General features: G+C 37.9%; 1 protein-coding gene and 2 long non-coding RNA genes across 3 annotated transcripts in view; 1 reads left to right on the forward strand and 2 right to left on the reverse strand.

Moving 5' to 3' along the window:
• Positions 1-19,058, reverse strand: part of gpat2 (glycerol-3-phosphate acyltransferase 2, mitochondrial) — a 122,543-nt gene that overhangs the window by 60,934 nt on the left and 42,551 nt on the right. The window lies entirely within an intron of this gene.
• LOC132974514 (uncharacterized) lies at positions 4,456-6,338 on the forward strand. The gene is made up of 4 exons (XR_009673125.1): positions 4,456-4,736; positions 5,626-5,790; positions 5,899-6,022; positions 6,227-6,338. It is a non-coding gene; the product is annotated as an uncharacterized LOC132974514 (long non-coding RNA).
• LOC132974515 (uncharacterized) lies at positions 6,386-7,565 on the reverse strand. The gene is made up of 3 exons (XR_009673126.1): positions 7,464-7,565; positions 6,683-6,798; positions 6,386-6,522 (listed from the first exon to the last, which is right to left on the reverse strand). It is a non-coding gene; the product is annotated as an uncharacterized LOC132974515 (long non-coding RNA).

Raw genomic sequence — 19,058 nt, forward strand, 5'->3', positions numbered from 1 at the left:
AACATTAACTTGCCCAAAAAATTGCAAAGATCCATTAAGTCTCTACAGTCTACAATACGATATTCTTGCCGCTCTTCTTCTACACTGCTAATCCAGTACTTTCAGCATCAAAGCTCCACTTCCCCCAAAGGACCATTGACCTTGATACGAGCATTTATACATTTAAACACATATGCTAAGAGTAATAATAAATGCACACTGTTGATTTGTTTGTTAATGTTTCTGTGGGTGTGATGTGTCAAACTTTTGACTTCCAAGTTATAATGTAAGAGATAAAGAATGTATTTCTGCCTTGACATCCCCTGTATGGAGGAGGTATATCTCACATTCTTGGCACTGCACCACCTGTCCTGATCGGCTCTCAGCTTAGCAAGGACCCTTGCCTTAACAAGAAGGTGTGCCGAGTGTGGCTAAAAAGGAGTGGGCTGAAAGCATGAAGTATTAAGGTACCTCTCCTGAGAGATGGTGCCTGTCACTGTAAAAAATGGTGCTCACCCACACTGGAACAGTTTGTGCTAAAAGTTTTCTCACTGTTTAATATTAGGGGGGTACATATGAAAATGTGTCATATCCAAATGTTAGTAAATCAGCCGTTATAAAATATTTTTGATAACATATATAAGCAGTGTTTGTGTAGGCTTGTGTTTAACTTTAATGATTATTCATATTGGCAGACTTCTTCTCAATCCATCACTGACAAGAAAAGTCAGCATAGTAGAGCTTTTATACTGCAGCAGAGCAATGTCATGTTAGCAGATGGTACATGAAAGTTAATAAACAAACGCTTCCTCTGTCAAGGTCAGCACTGTCTTCACGGTTTAAATGTCAAATTAACATATTTCCTTGTGACAGTTTACCAAGTTGGATTACGCACAAAGAAGAGCCACTGGAGTTACAATTTTTCAAAAGTTATGTCAGACACTGGAGTCTATATGGCAGCACATATGAAATTGCAAACACAGACTATTGCAAAAACTCTGTTTCAGCCTCCCGCAGCTGCATCTGACTTGGCTGTGTATCCAATGGCACAATGGTGTTTACAGGCGTGGGAAGCACATTATTGTTGTCACTATAACAGCAATCCTCATAAGGACCATAGAACAGGGGGAAATGACTAAGACAAAAACTTTTAGCACAACATGCAGGACTTGCAGCCAAGGGGGACTTAAGCAAATCAAAAAGCACCGTCTGAAACTTTGTTTAAGCACCAATGTAATACCAAAACCAATAAGCACACAAACACAGATGGCTGTGAATCCCAAAACGTCTACTGGAGTTACTATACACGTTGTGGTGCATACACGAGGCAATATCAATTGCTTAGCCTACCAGCCACAGTAGAGGGTAAATTAAAATAGCGTTAAATAGTACTTTGTGACTGAAAATGGCTCGATATTAGCCTCTTGGTCTTCTGCATTTTTGTCTCTGACATTTACAGTGTTTACAGTGTAATGCCATAAAAACTCAAGAAATCAAAGATGTAAAGTATTTAGGTTGTTTTTGTTAGGATTAAGTATAACAACAAAAAAATTATGACACCTAGTCAAATTCCAATACTGTTTCGTTGTTTTAAAAATAATGTAAATACAAAAAGTGACTTTTTTGGTTGGGTAGTTGTGCAGTCTAGAGATTGACCAAGATGAAGAACTTGCTACTTTCTGCTTGGCTGGTTTAGTAAATTAACTCCACTTTGGGCTTGGTGGATCTGACAAAAACTGACAAAGATAATCTGTGTGCACTGTTATGGAGTGTTATGGTTTACAAATAAAGCCTGAATCACCGGCTCTTTGGAAGGACAGAAAATCTTACCCCCAGAATTGCCTGTGTAATTTTCTCTGTATCTTGTTGATTATTATAGGGGACTTAAATCAAACCATGTATTCAAAAGAGAGAGAAAAGTGCTGCACAGAGCCTGGGGTTAAGACTTTTGGCAAGTAAGTCACTGCATTATACAGCAGCTGAATAACAATGATGTATTCTAATGTGTCCTATAATTTATTCATGGTGGCTTGTAATACCTGAAAGACGAAGCACAAACGCATTTGCCATTAGTAGATGTAGAGAGACCATTGTGATACCTGATTATTAAGCTTTCGGTGTTTTTTTTCTTTCAAGGACAACTGACCTGCATGTGATCCAATCTTAGGATGTAATCACTTGTTAAGATTAAAAAACTCTCTCCACCTCACTAAGATACCACCTCTATTTTGTTCTCACATACACAACCAAACACGAACACACATACACATTTATATACACAACATTATCTTCCCTTGCGCATATTTTTTTGTGCTGTAGAAAGTCACTGCCAGGCTTGTAGTCAGAGTATAAAGGATGGAAGCTCCTTGATCTGTATCCCTTTACATGATGCAATACTGTTCTGCCCCAAACTCTTCTCACCTAGTAATATACAAATAATAAGATATAATAACAATAATACAAGTGAGTCACTTAGGTAGTGGTGATGTCCTCTTGTTGCAAACATATAACTAACACTTTGAAACATTTACCACACAAGACAATGATTAAAGCGAGCGCAAAATTGCGGCACAATAATCGTTTAATCTTGATTATGATGTTTTCATGATTTTGGGAAGCCAAAACCGTATTTGTTATTGAAACTCGATTTATTTCCCAGCCCTACTCCTGACAGCTTCCACCTTTCAGAGGTCATTTGAACATCGATTGTGTTCTCTGAAAAACATTACATAAGCCATGTTACGCATGGTATATCCAGGATTCATTGTTTATGTCATTGCTTTGACAATGAACCCACATGCACTCAACCCTTCCCACATTAGCCTTTGAGAACCGACGTGTTAACCTTCACTCTGAGACATTCCCACGAACCAAAGGCTGTATCTAAAAGGTGTGAGTTTACTTCAGGACCCTGACAATTTATTTACAAAGAGAACCATTGTCTGTGTCTGAGCTTTACAGCAAGCCAGTCACGAGGCAATGGTTTGTTCAGTGAAACTGTTGGATGGATAACAAATCAGGTTATATTTGTGACACTGGTACTTTTGTTTCTTTAGACGCCCAAATCTGTGTCTAGTTTCTGACTCAGAAATTCCTATCTACTGTAATACAGACAACATATAAGAAGCCCCCGGGGATCATAGAAGAAAGGGCTTTAAAATCAAAGAGTCGTCAGAGGACATAAAAGAAGAAAACAACTGCTGGTGAGAGATAAAGAGGGATATAGGACAAGATGAAAAGTCCTTTGACAGACTCATGTTTGGTCTGATGGACTGATATAGAAGACATGTCCCAGGACAGTTTGAAAAGGGATTTGAATACTTGTGAATAATTAAATCAAACAACTTAATCTTGTCAGATTTTTTGCACAATATTTACATTTCCATATTTCTTATGATGCAACAACAATAATATCATAGTTGTAGGAGGTTCTTCATTCTTATGTGCTGTGTAATTGTGCAACAACTTACATGACATGACAGGCACTAAGTGAAAAGCCCCAGTACTATCTGTTTCCATGAAAGTAACCTCTGTTCTTCTGACAAACATTTATCTCAATGTTCTTTCAACTTAATAAGCAAATCATATTCTTAGCTCAAATCCTTAAAGGCCATCAGGACATTTGATGACTTTTTGCAGTGCCAATTCTGTTGAGCTGGAAAACTACCCACAGTCTGTCCACAGAATTACTAGAAATTCTAACTCCAGATGCTACAAATAACAAGTCAGGGTTTCCCTCACGTCAACCATTTGACATTTTCTTTATTTTTTGTGTCTGCAAGACCACCATCTGTGATCGCTAAACTAGCCCTCTCGTTCCTATTGTGTTGTGTCACAACAAATGCTCTGCAAGCAATCAGAGAGAGACATTCACTAGTACATCCAACCTGTGGATACTTAAAGTAAGTGAAGTCTTCCTTAGATGCACTTTACATTGGATAATACTTTAGGGCAGACCAGGAATACATAAAAGAGATTATTCTCTACACGATGTGGAAACACCAAAGGTTCCAAACGTAGGACCTTGAAGACATGATTTGGGACCAGTACATGTGATCTTGCTCAGCCTTCTGCAACTACAAACCTGACCTGGATAAGCAGGGATAAATTGAATGATGGATGAGGATGAAGGGCTAAGACTACAGAGCCCTGTTACATGGTTTCACCTGTCAGATCAGATAACTGCAGCTATCTTACACAACCATCATTTTTTATTCATTTTACAACTACAGTTCCTATTTGACTCAACAGAAAATCTATTTGTTAATGCTATTTATGGTGTTAAATATGGGTTTTATTTAAAGGGGTCATACTATGCTTTTTCTGGTTTTATATGCTCTTTAGTGTGTTTTCCATGTGTCTTGTGCATGTTTAGGCACATCTATGTGCAAAAATTCGAAGTCCGCGGAAACGCGGCTTCTCCTATGTCCTCCTGTTAGCTGCAGCATTAGTAACATGTAACGCTCGGTTCTAGCCCCCCTCGCTAAAAATTTGCCAGTGTGACGTCTTATCAGTGTGATATCACTGATCTAAGCCCATTGGCTCGTTGTGGCTAGCCCGGCAGCTCATGTTGCACGCCCATTAAACTTCTGTGGCACGCCCACGATATGCCGCAGCCTGCGGTAGCACAGTAGTGCTAAAGTGCTAATCCACATTAGCTTGAGCAAAAAACGGACTTGGAAAGAAGTTTCAGCTCCTACTCTCTGACAGCTGTGGAGATTCTAATGCTTCTGGAAGTTCACAACCACAACATGTAAGTACGCTTCATTTATTGTCTTTTTTATTTGTTTGAAAACAACTATTTAGCTGCTACGGTTACATTAGTTCTGTGAAGGCTGTCTGTAGCTGAACTGTAAGCCTCGGCTAACATGCTAAGTAACGCTATTCTTTCGAAATTTGAGCAGTACTAAACTATTTATCAACTTTCACCTAAAGCGGTAACAGGTATAGCATTGTTAACTAGCCTCAGACATGTAAGTAGTGTTTTAGGGGTCCAGATCAGCTTTTTACGGACTCGGAGCATTATTGGACTCTGCAAACGGCTGACATTGTTGTGGTTAGCCTCTCTCTACTCTGCTGTGTTTCCACCTGCATAAAACGGTTTTGTTACTTTGCATTCATTTATTGGTGTGAGAAGCTTGGATGGTGCTAAAGTTCGGGTTTATGATCGTAGTACGAGACGGTCTAATGAATGTAAAATCTGCTTTGTTATAGCCTCTTAGCTTTGTAAGACTCTGCTAACTTCCTGGCTAACACAGCTGTTGTTGTCCTCTTTCTACTCTCTTATCCACCTCTGCGTAAAACTGCTTTGTTACGTGGTGCATTTTTATCGATGTAGTAAGCCGGACCATTGCTAAAGTATTGATAATTGATCTAAACAGCTCGGTCAGTGTTTAGGTGGTGTTGTTTAATCATAGCACTGACTGCAAAAGAGCGGGTTAATCCATATATTTATAAAGGCTATTCAATAACACGAGACACATAAAGATGAGTGCAGCAGGCACTTTGTTTTGAAAGATATGTGTGGTCTGATTATTTAGCTATGAACAAGGACAGTGCATTTCTGAATCATGTTAGATTGCCATAATTATAATAGATTGCCTAAATTTACATTTTTTCTGTCTCTTTCTTCTGAGTACATCACAGCAGATTACACAGACCACAAGCTCCAGAATCCCAACTAGTGTACCAAGGTTCCATGATGAGGTTGAGTGGCAGACAGACTCCCCACAAGTCTCAGAGGCCACACAGACATACCTACCTCCAAAGGGGTCATCAGTCCACACACAGTACACTAAGGGACAAGCAAAGGTACGCACACACACCTAAAAAATTGCCCAACTGCTGAAATCTGAGCAAGAGTATCAGAAAACTGTGATTTCATTACATAATTGCTGATCTTAGCTTTTTATATTGTAGCTTGTTGCTGTCTGTGATGCATAACAACGAACATGCTGAACGTAATAAAGCAACAACCTCTACAGGACAGCTGGTCTATAAGGTGGCATTCCTCAAATCCAAAAAAAACCAGACACAACATACAGTGAGGTACAAATTATTTTCTTTTTTAAAACCAAAAGCACAATCTATTTTTAAACCTTTAAAGTGATTTATAAAGTGATAAATACCTATTTTAATATACATTCAAAGTCTTTTAAAATGTTTCCAAAAAACAAATGAGTGTGAAAAATGAGCAATAACCAAACATTATTAAATACATTTTTGTTCTTGAATTACTTTTTTACAGGATATGTCGGGGACTTGATGGCACTGGTGTTGGGAGGTGATGTTTCGGGAACTAGAACCATTCATGGAGGAGCTGCAGAAAATACCTGGCTCTCAAAAGAAGGAGGGGTGGCTCGACACATGTACAGGTGTAGTCAAGGGGCGGGCCGAAGCCAACATACTGTCCAGTCGGGTCAGGAAACTAGAGGCGAATCCTCAGGACGACACACGACAGGATACCCACTCTGCAGTTGTGTCCCAGAGTATCCCCAGCACCGGCTCACAAAGCTGCGATGAGCTGCCAAGTGTCTGCACAGCCTGTATGGAGACAATATATCTGGACGTAAAAATGTTACTTCTCATTGTATATTTACACGTATAGTTCTACACATTTAAATGTTTTATTTAACCTTTTATTCCTCTGAAATAGTGAAACTGTTTGATTGAAGATGTAAATAATTATTTATAATGAACATACTCTTCTGCAGTTCTCCGTGATGTTCTCTGAAGATGTTGTGGATGTTTTGAAGTGTATATGGGTCTAAACAGTCCTGGATGTTTTTGGTACAAGGAACAGGCAGCTGATTCATTCTCCTGATCAAAGAAGAAGATACTGATTAAAATGAAATAATGTTCAATAAGAAGGAAAATAATGAAGGAAGAGGAGGAAACATTATTGCATGAGATATTGATCCAAGAAACACATGATTATTACCTGGGCTTTTGTAGTCAAAGTAACTATAGCCGTCTATGATGCCATTGATACTACTCATTGAATTATTAATCACATCAAGGAGGTGATATACAATGCAGAACAAGGTGAGTCGCTGCAATAAACAACGTACAGTACTAATGCAAATACAATAAAAATGTATTGTACAGAACACATTTGTGGCCAATAATCATATTGTAATCAAGCCAAACTTTGTGAAGCCACGAGTAAGATATATATTTTTGGATTAGGGAAATATGCTGGTAGCTCCAGTCAGTGAAATTGGAAGAGGCTAACGTATTTTTCAACACAATAACAGTGAGTGTTTTTCTGATTAAAAAAAAGACTTGATACAAACATAAGCTGTGTGTTACTGTTGCTATGTTCTTGTTGTAAGTTATCATGGTATTCTGCAGCACACGGCGTCTGCTTCGGTAAGCATTTAGCTGCAGTTTCCACACCTAGCCTACACCTAAACAACGCAATGAAGCTACCCGATAAGCATATATTACACACATTACATCTGAAAAGGCTGCAAAATAAATACCTACAACACTGAAACGTCGTGCTCATGCCTTCGTGGCAAAGGTTGTTGTGTTTGTTCCTCCTCTCCGTTGTCAGATTGGTGAAGTTGAAAACCGGCCATTGCTGTTTGTATACCGGTGTTTTTGCTCCCCTCGGAGCCAAAGTAGCTGCATTCCCAATATGGTAAAAGGGGCGTGACATTTCCGAGAACCGTGCCGAACGACTGACCAATTATGACATAGCCGACCGGCCAACCTATCAGATCAGACTTGGCACACGTGGGGACCCTGGAACGTGGACACTTCAGAGCGTTACAGAGAGAGTCAGAAGCGAGCCGGTGCATGGAGCGGCAGTACGTGAAAACAAACACTTCTTTCGAACTTTAGCTATTGTGAAAATACTTTAGTAGGTACATAGATTAAATATATGAACCCCAAAAAGGGCATAATATGACCTCTTTAAATAACAGACTTCTGCAATTAGGGAGGTGATGAGTAATGGATGAAACCGAGTATAAGAATCTGGGATGCCTCTGAATTATGAAAAGCCATTCAACTTGAAATCTCTGACAATTTGGTCCTTTCTTTAAAAATTTGAATATTTGCAGAAGCAATGTTCCATCCACCACTCTCCGAGTGTAAACTATGGCAGAGACACAATGTTGAAATGTTTCTTTAGCTCTTGCAAATTAGCAGAGCAAAGTTATGAATCACATTTCCTCTAAAGTGAAGATGCAATTAAAACTAATTAGTGCAACATTCAGACTTTAATGCTACTCATTTCACACACGTTGCCTTCACCCACTGTTCAGTTCTCAATTGCTGCAAAGCAGAACCACAAACAGTTCCATTGATGTCTTCTAGCGTCAGTAAGGATTCAATGACAGGAGAAGCAAATACCAGCTGTAAAGTCATATCTAAAGATAAACTTTATTGATCCCCCATGACGGAACAGCTCAAGAAACAGGAATATAATCATCAAAAATAACAAGAAGTTAAAAATCAAACATTTGTACATCAGTTAAATAAAGGGAGAAAAAATACAATAATAGAATAATACTAGGTATGTACACTTCCACTTGTGGAAGAGTTATTATTATTATTAGTTATTATTATTAAAAAACACACACACAGTGTGTAGCATTATTGATATGAGTGGGGATGCTGTTAAAGAGTCTATGTAAGATATTGACAGGGTGTGGAGCTTATATAAAATGATTACATACAGTCACCATGGGAAACCAAGTTATGACCCCCCAAGCAATATTGACTAACTTTTTATAGACCATGCACAGGGTCTTGAGGTCTCACTCGTGCTCTCTCTTTATTTCTGTTACTAACACACACTCACTCTCTCTCTCTCTCTCTCTCTCTCTCTCTCGTCTCTCGGGCTTCTCGGGCAGAGTGTTTACTTTGATAATAGCAGCGCTTCACTCTCTCGACACACGCTGACTGGCACTGGCAGGGTTCCAGTTTTGCTCTGTGCTATCTTTGATATATTGTGGAGGTTATTTAATTGTAGGGCTGTGACATATTTCAGAATTAATAACTTCTTGTAGTTTAGTTTACATAAAAGATCCACTGGCTGGAGACATAACTCTGCTCCACCAGGCTACAAGTTAATTGTATGGGGAGCCATTGTTTACGGCATGACATTTAAGTTTTGTGACTTATTGTTTTGCCACAATAAAACTGGATTCATGAACATAAACATACAATTTGGCAACCCAAGAGGTCAGCACAATAGATATACATTGTATTTGACTTCAAATCTAGCACTTGATTTATGCACTGCATAATATAAAAAACAGTTGCCATTACTACAATGGAACAGTTTCACTGTACAGCAGTATGCAGAGTGGAAAAGAACTTGGTATAAAATATGAATGAAACCCACATTGGTTAATAAAAGCTTCCCTAATAATTCTCTCAAAGTATTTGTTGAAGCAGCTTACAACAGCACAACAAAGACAACATCTGGCGGCCTCTTTTAACCCGGCTACATTTCGTCCAAAGGCCTAGGTATTTATTACACTTTTTTTATGTATTTGCTGTACCACTGAGAATTAATTAAAATATTAATAAAATGTTAATGTTACCAAGTTTAATATCAAAATGAAAAAAGGTGCAATTGCTTTTCACATAAATGTAACACGTGACAAAGCAGCCTCATCATAAGGAAATGTAGTGCTATGGAGATGCCTCTGCAAAGAGATGTTGTTTCCCATATGTCAAAAAGTATTTTAGGTACAGACTGCACAATAAGAAGGAACCTAGGAAAGTTCACGTTTAGTCGACTAAACCCTTGGTTCTCAACAGGTGGGTCAGGACCCAAAAGTGGATCTCAGAGCCATTTTCAGTGGGTTGCGGATGTGTGCCTGGAAAAAAAAAGATGTGAAAAGATTTTTTATATTAAAGGCCATGTTTTCTATATCATGCAGTGCGCATGCTGTCTTAGAGTAATTTATTCACACTGCATAAAGTAGATGGTGAAAATGAACCTTAATGCTGGTTGCCTTTGCAGTTAAACAACAAAATAAGGCCTCTTCTTTTGTACAGTTACAAATGTAAATTTACAAAGAAAATATTGAAAACTGTAAAATTCACCTGTATGTTGACGATGCAATATTATATGCCATTGTGCCCTCCAATACTCAAGCCCTTTCATTGCTACAGACTGATTTTAACTCTTTCCAGCAAACTCTTGTTTATCTTAAACTGAAACTGAACCCCGAAAAAACTAAATATATGATCTTCTCAAGACAGAATGTTGAACCCATTAATGCCACATTGTCAACAGTAGACAATGTAAACATTAAGTATGTTCAACAGTTTAAATATTTAGGTATATGGTTAGATCATGATTTGTCGTATAGGTCTCACATTTCTTGTTTATCTGGAAAAATAAGACCTCAACTTGGTTTTCTGTATAGGAACAAATCCTGCCTAACAGTGCATAATAGAAAAAAGATCCATAAACATTTCGAGCCATTCGACAAGGTCTCAAAACTGGATAACTTTGAACACGAGGTTTAGAAGTGAATGGGGAAAGACTGTCTTTAGTGTTGCTGCACCCATCATATGGAATGACCTTCAGAGGATAGCTAAGTTGCCCTCTCTTGTTTCATACAGTTTCATACACAAGTGACCTTGTGTCCAAACTACCTCAGGAAGGAAATTGCAACTGTTTCACAATGTGAATTCATTTAAATGGACATGGTTTACATGTGTGAATATGTGTTTCAGTGTCTAGATGCTATTATTGTTAACTGTTAATATGTTTATATTTGTGCTGTTTCTATTTTTGTATTGCTGCAGGGCACCCCTGGAAACCAGACATCGGTCTCAGTGGGTCCTCCCTGCTAAAATAAAGGATAAATAAAAAAAATATGTGTCAGTTGCAGGAAGGACAGAAAGCTGGCAATTCTAGCACTGCGCACCAATCACGACTGTTGTCTGAGTGTTTTCTTACCTTTGGACTGGTCTCTTGAATGGAATTTTTGTTTCAATTTAATCATAGCCTAGTTTGAAACTGATCGCTTGAAAATTGGCAAAATTATTTTTTTCATGTCGTGAAGCCAATGAGTAAATGTTCTCTATTTAAATGTTTTCTCTAAGAGACCACAGCTCTGTTTATTGGCAGAAGCGCTTAGAAACTAAAAACATTTTTAATAAAATGCAAAATACACAGGTTTACAAGTGAAGAACAATGGTATAGTTGAAAGAACAATGCAACAATTTTTTGGGGGGGCAACACATTTACATAACTAGTCATCAGTCATGAATTAATTATAATCCTAAAAGACTTTAAATACTAAACTCTAATCTTTGATTTATTTTATTCTCAACAACTTTGGGGAAGGTTATCCACTCTTGGGGTATTATAAGATTTGTTTTAATCCTCACACTTTAAAATGGATCATGTTTTATGAACCAAAAATCTCAGATTTTATCTCAGCTTGCTCTTCAAGAGACTGAATATTCAAACTTTCTCACAACCTGTACAACTCTACATGTTGGGCTGGATGGTTTTTGCTGCATTTATAAACTACTCTTCATACAAGCAGTCCATACCAGCTGTAGGTATTAAAAAGTCCTTCCTATCCACTGAACTCCAAGATTGGCTCAAATTCACCAATGCCGCTTTCTGTCAAAGCAGTGACACCCATAATGATTTCTACAAAAATATTATCATCATAACCTATTTGGTGAACAACAACTAAGGTGTGGTTACAGCCTTGTTTCACTTTCTTATTATTATAAGACGTTTTCTGTCCAGATGACCATAGCAGCACTGCAACTTTGTTTGAACTGAACATTTTCAACAAACCTTTCAAAAATGCATTCACTCTCTGTTCCCCATCCTTCGAACAACAGAGCCCATACCCAGGCCTCATCTGGCGCTTCTCAAAATGTATAAACTGTCAATATTTCATGTCTCATTGTTATTTAGTGGACACTGAGCCTATGGCCCTATCCCAGACATATACTTCATATCAGAGATGACCCATATCCCAGGATCCTTTTCTTCAGTTCCTAAGAGAATAAGAAGTGAAAGTGTAAGAACCATGAACCATAAATTCTGAATGAATCCATAGCCCTTTTTTCCTGACTATCTCTTAAACCAACGCCAGTTTTGGAGGTATTGCATGCTGACAATTTTAAAAACCTGTGTAAAGTCAACACTGACTGGTATCAAAAGATCTAGAAAATCTATTAACAGCCAACAACACATAAACGCATTGCTTTGAAAGCCACATAAGAGTTAAGAAGCACAAGAAATCAGAAATAATTTCAATTTAAGATTGCAATGATGTGAGGAGAATTTTATAGTTATGATGCAACTGCAAAACTAGCGCAAATCCATTTGTAGTCCCTTTCAAATTTTGGATAAAATGTATGTTAGATCAAGTCAAGCCAACTTATATAGTACATTTTAGCAAAAAGGCAATTAAAAGTGCTTTATTTATCACATGTTGAAAAGCACTAAAAGAAGCACTAAAGCACTAAAAGAAAAAAAAAGTGATCATTTAAGTACAATGGTATACAATTTTATAAATACTAATAAGTGCTGTAGTCTCTCACTCTGTAATTCTGATTTTCAAGTTGCACTGTCCTGATCAGTGTATACTGCATATTAATTCCCATTCTGGCAGTTATCATTCAGCACTGTCAGACGATGCAGAGCTCAGCAGAGCTGGCAGTGCAGGAGACTTGGCTCTGTAGTGGTTCTAGCATGTGTGGACTTTTGCTGGGTGCTGGCAACAGACCCTGAGGGCTTTATCAGCAGGGGACACTTGCCACAAATGGGTTCCTAAACCCATTCTATTGAATCCAGTAATGCACATTGACTTGCAAATTGATCTAGACAATATGAAAGTAGAAATCTGTAACCGTGACAAGAGGTCTACTGCCAAGATGTGGTGAAGCTTTTCTATCGACAGCTGAGAAAAAAAATAAAGGCACACGTAGAAAAGTGTAGCGTATAGAGCTCAAGCTCTGTTTTGTAAAAGTGACACCAACCATGCTGGCTCTGTATTCAGCAGCCTTCTCACAGTCTAACACATAAGATGTGACCTGACAAGCCAGATAAGTACGCTTACAAACACTTCTGGAGCACGTCTCCGACCACATTATGTTTGCTTTTGTTGTGTTGCAGTTCAACACCACACACATTTACATAAATGGATGGAAAGTTATGGCAAAAACATTAGACACTAGCTCTTGGACTGCATTATTTTTACAAAATCATAATCAGGATTTTTAAACAAATATCCTTCTACTCAGCTATAGCCGATTGGGGACAAAAAAAATGTTCTTTTTATTAACCGTTCTTCGTCTTTTGTATTGTTCTTAGGTTGAGGCTCTTTATTTCTAGTTTGGTATTAAAGGCTTTATATGTGATTTTTTGATCCAGCAGATGTCGCCCTTGAGCACCAGCATGAAACCAAAACAACTCGCGGTGCATTGTTATGTTAGCATGCTAATGCTAGCGATCTTTACTATGCTCGTATCTTCACACTGCATGTAAATTTAACCGAAATGAGCGTGATCTAGAAACACAGTTAAGCAGTGAGTACAGTATGTTATTCTTCTTTTCTCTAGTCCCTCAATTAAACGACTTTTATACACAAGGGGCGGAGTCTGCCTGCCGTCCCGGCGATATAAACAAACTGAAGACAGGACTCGGAAAACATCACAGACAGTGGGACTCGGGTGTTACACCCATTGTAGACAGTCATGACTCAGAGTTATTTTCAGAGGATATACTTGATTTCTATTACATTTAAGTGTGAAAAATCACATAAAAACTCTCTTTTTATTTTTGATTGAAATTTAAAATTTAACTACTGCAAAAGAAAGGAAAAAAGTAAATCACAGAAAACACAAGAAAAACTCCAAGAGACTCTCTTTTAAACATTTAAAATGCCTTCATTTTCATGGTATGGTTATGTGGGCAGCGCTTAACCAACTGGTTAGGTACCATTAGAAAAGGCTGAGTGTTCCTTTTCATCTGTTTTACTTCCTGATAAAGGTTTGATGCCCAAACGCGTCAAAGTGTGTTATTTAAGGTCCACATGATCATGCTGTTAAAATAGAGGCATTTTAATAGTTTAAAAGAGATTGCCTTGGATTATTTCTTGCTGTTTTAATGACTGCATGCATCCCTGTCCAAAGAGCCCTCAAACCTATACTTTTGTAAGTCCAGGAAGCGCTCCTTTCCACATGTCAGGCAGATCACCCATTTTCATAAATGAATCATGAGTGAATCTTTTTTTAACGTAAGTTCACGTAGTATTATTTTGATGACTTTATAAAATGTACTGCTAATGAATTTTGTCAAAAGAGCAGTTTTGGTAAAGCGCAAAGAAGAGGCTGTGTGATGCTGTGTATGAAGTTCAGGCTCAGTGTGCGTGCGTCTGTGTGTGTAGAAGAGAACTGACAGGAAGGAAGTTGAGCAGATTAAAGTTGTATGTGAATATTATTAAAATACTAGAATATACATAGAGAACATGATATGCAACCAAACAAAATTTAAATAGGGTCTGGTATTTATTGAAATATTTTCAATAGAAAATCGCACAGGCTGTCTGAGGGCGGAGCAGGCGTTAGAAACATAGATAATCGCTGTCAATCAAGTTGCTTTGACCGTGGGAAGGCTAAAATCGTGATCGGGATTCAAATTCAATTAATTGTTCAGCCCTGCTTGCTCAACAAGCAAATAAGGCATGGACTCAATGACAAATGATGCAACATTAACGTTACAGTAGCCAGGAGGTTAACAAAGTCCAACCAGGTCTCTGACACAAGACTGATGATGTAGACACAGTGGGAATGGGTGAGGAGGTGAAAGGGGTGTCGGTATTAGTTTGTGCCTCTCTCTGGAGACCTGGGCCGTAGTTTGGTAGGGACAGCTGCAGGACAAGCTAAACCTGCCAAGAAATAAAACACTGCACTGCTGTCTTTTCCATCATCCCACTGACGCTTGGTCTCTTTATTATGAATTATTAGCTGGACTGCAAAGCTCTTAGACGCAGTGCTCCGGGGGCCGCTATTGTTATTTGGTCTGATAATCAAAGTCCAGAGAGCTTTCTCTCTCTTTCACTTCATAATAAGGCTGTTCAACTGAGCGCCCTGACATGCCTGAAGCATTTCCCTTGTGATGACTTGATTTGCGGCACTATTTTTTCTTTGCATACATTTTCAACCCTGCATCTTACTTGCATTTTTAATGAGGTTTGACTTTAATTGTTTGTTTTGGCTTTTTGCAGATCCTTTTTTTTAATTTGCAGCAAGTTTCTGGAATTACATTTTTAAGCTCTTGCATTTGATTTTGGTCTTGAATCATTTCTGAATTTGCAACCTTTTATGGTCTTATGGAGGAGCTATAGGTTAACAATTTGCACTTGGCCTCCATAATTATCTATTTGTTTTCTGATGCATTTCTTTTCCTTGCGCTGTTGAGTCCTTGATTAACCAGCAAGTCAAGTCCTAGAGGTTAGGTCACACCCCATGTACGGAGGCTATCGCCCTCCAAGCCAGCAGCCTGGGACAAATCCGACCGGCCACTCCTTTTCCGCATGTCATTCGCCACTCTCTCCCAGGTCTCCTTCTCGATCCACTGTCCTATCAAATAAAGGCATGAAAAGCCCCAAAATATATCTTTGGGGGAAAAAATAATTTGTATTGGAGATAATGCAATTCAGTGCTTGAAAATATAGTACACTCTATCAAATGGTCACGAATCACTTAATGTTATTAGTCATAGAATAAAAATGTAGAGTGGGCAGAGACTGTCATTGAACCCAATGGGTGGGCATTATTGCTCTCTAGCTCGTTGGATGTTGGACCCACCCCGCAATTTTGTCATTGCTAAATGGAATTTCCCATGCATTTGTGCCCCCAAAAGCTTGACCCAGTTCAATGTTTTTATCTTACGCCGTTTAATGCATTAAAGGGCAAATGCATACAATTTACTCATGATGGAAAACATGAGCTGTCAGAGTAGTGTAGACTGATACAACAGTGGGGGCAGAATGGATTTTACACAAAACATCATCTGCGCCTGTTGAAAAGGCATCTGGGACTGTGCACTTCAGTTCCATTTGTTCAGATATGTTTTCTGACTCTCCCTACTCTGTTGAAAATGAATACGCACGGACTAAAGCAAAATACTGACAAAAAATGTTTTTAATCTATGAAATAAAACTTTTTCTTTTCTGCAGGCCACAACTGATATGAGCTCACTGAGGCAGCTTTCAACTAAAGGTTTGCTGAATAGGCTGCATATAATAAAGTGCATTGTATGCTTTTGGATATCAGCTATCACCTAGTAGTAATATTCCTGATTCATGCAAACTATAGAGAAGTTTTCAAGTGGACAAAATTTCATTTGCATATAAATGCAAATGAAAGTAGTGGAGCCTGAAGTTATTTTTTTACTTGATAAAGAAATAAAGTATAACTACAAGGTAGTGATACCACCATAAAGAAAAACGCCTGCAAGATTTAAAAAAAAAAAAACATCAAACAGCATTCAACATTTCACTGTAGCGGCTGTTAAATCTGGAGCTCATTTTAATTGATTTATATACATTTATTAATCATATTGTGTGTTTTTATCCAAAGAGTAATTTATAGCCAAACTAAAAATATCAGATTAAGTCACAGGAGTTAAACTTTATTTTTGCCTTTGACATGTATCTTCGTAGTAGTGGACAATAAACAATCGAACCAGATAACACCAAGTAGAGTAAAAGAAAGCTACATCAAATTTGTACAGTACTTGGGTATGTACTAAATTACTTTCATCCACTTAGTGGGGAAATGCAACAAGGTAAGTAAGCTATTTACTTAAACCAAAATAAAATGTCAGTGAGTTGTTGAACGGTTCAGTTTGAGCTAGTTTATTATTGTGTTTTATCACCTGTTGTGTCGACGTGTATTCTCCTGTCATGTTTCCTGTGGAAAGTGTCTATTTTTCTGTCGTTTTGGTGGAGCCCAAAAAAAATAGATCTGATCCTTCATCAAAATCTGTGATCTGGATCGAGGGATGTGTGATCTGTAACACCAATTCAATAATCGCTCTTGCTTATCTGTATTTATGTAGCATGGCACTGACTGATTTTAAGTTGTTGAACATTTAAATAAAAAACGTGTGATTCTTCAAATCCTGCATGCACTTGCCTTGTTCTTAAGTGTGATGTAGGCACTGAATCCCTAACCTTGCAGCTTAAAATACATGATAAATAGGTGAAAATGTGCAATGCTTTGGGTTGTTTACTGAGGGAAACTCACCACATAATTCAGGCTCTTAAGTGGAAGCTGCCAGGAATAGTTTCAACCATGTCAGCTTATGGCTTTTTATTAAGCTGTCATTTTGTTGTTTGGCTGCTACATCTGAGCAAATTCCACCAAGCATAAACTATTTTAAGACCTCCTGTTGTAAGCCTGGCATCTTACTGACTGGGTGCCTCCATGGCCTAAAGCATCTTGACAGTTGTCAACACATGTGTACTGTGTACTGAAATTTTAATATGCAATAAAATCAATGTCATTCAGTTCAGTCCATCTATAGGGACACCCATCAGACTGGAGATATGTGTTAAATTGTATTATAAAATCTAAATCAGAGTTTTACTTACCTTTTTTCCTTGTTGTAATGTAAAGTGTGAACATGTTCCTTACTCAAACTGGATCTATGTCCAAACTACCAGCACATTAAGAAAATGTTTTTAATTACTTTCCTTTTTTAATTTTCTCTTTGCTGGCTGTGTGCTGAGAGGTGTTACCTTTGAGACAAGTCGCCAGCCATTTGTTTTCACCTGTGAAAAATGATTAGGTTCACCTGGAGGATGTGATGCGTGTGGGGCTATTAATATCCTGATTCCAAGGAATCAGGCTTAATGCTACTTTTTTTCTGAACCCTAGACAATCCTTGGTAAGGGAGGTGTCTAAGATAACAAATATAAGTTCTTGTCAACATCATCTGCGATGGTGCATTAATTAAGGTGCTGGTGAAAAGTTCCTGAAATACTTCACTTAATTTCGCAGAACTTGCACTTAGAATACGTCAGTCCAACTTCCTTCTTATCCAGAAGATTGTGGAATCCAAAGTGTGCCACAACTAGGGATGCAACTAACCATTAATAATAATCGATTTTTGCTTAGCCACGATCCTCACTCACACACTTTAAGATCATACTAATGACAATACTGATATACTTTTAATGAAGGACTCTCACTTGTAGTGGGTTACAGAACTATACATTTTATCTTTAGTTGTATTTGACTTTTAGATCCTGTATCTTTATGTCTTATCTTTTATGTCTTTTTTCTGCTGTTTAATTTTCCTTCATTTTATTTCTCTGTATTTTGTGAAGCACTTTGTAACCATGTAAAGAAAAGTGCTACAGTATAGATAATAAAGTTTATTATAATTATGTATGACTATTTCACTTTCAGTGTGGTTAGAGTACTTTTACTACTACTCCTGAAATACATTTTAGCCCAGAAGCTTTAGATTTAAACTATAAAACAGCCTTTGTCGTCGTTATAAATGGAAGCCTTAGCCCTCAAAGGTTAATGATAGTTTGACACAATTGAGACCTGACTCACCTACTGCTTGGCTGGGGTATAGTTAGCACGCTAAGGCGTCGGTTTCTTAACTCTCTGTTGCTCTTATTCACTGACGCATACATAAACAGACACAGACAAACACAAAATTCCTCCTCTTGCACTCCCTGCAGCGCACAGTCATCTCTGCTGCTGGTATTTTGACAGACTAAGATGAACAGTGGGGAGTATGTCATGGATTTGAATTTGAAGATCTGTCTTTAGCACGTGAAAATAACGACATGTGGAAAAAGTCATATCAAAAAATTATATTTTGGATGTTTTAAATCAATTCGGAATTGAAAAAAAAAAAATAATTGCAATTCTGACGTGAATCCATTTTTCCTTGCACCGCAAGTTGTGATTGTTACCATTTTAAAAACAATTTCAACTTTTAAAAAAATGTATCTGCAGCGTAGAGAAATGGCTTCCAAGTCAAGATCATTTTGCAGTCTTGTTTATCGTTTTGACTTCCTTGAAATCCTAACTTGAATGTGTATTTA

The sequence above is a fragment of the Labrus mixtus genome, chromosome 5 (genome assembly GCF_963584025.1).
Source record: "Labrus mixtus chromosome 5, fLabMix1.1, whole genome shotgun sequence".
NCBI lineage: Eukaryota > Metazoa > Chordata > Actinopteri > Labriformes > Labridae > Labrus > Labrus mixtus.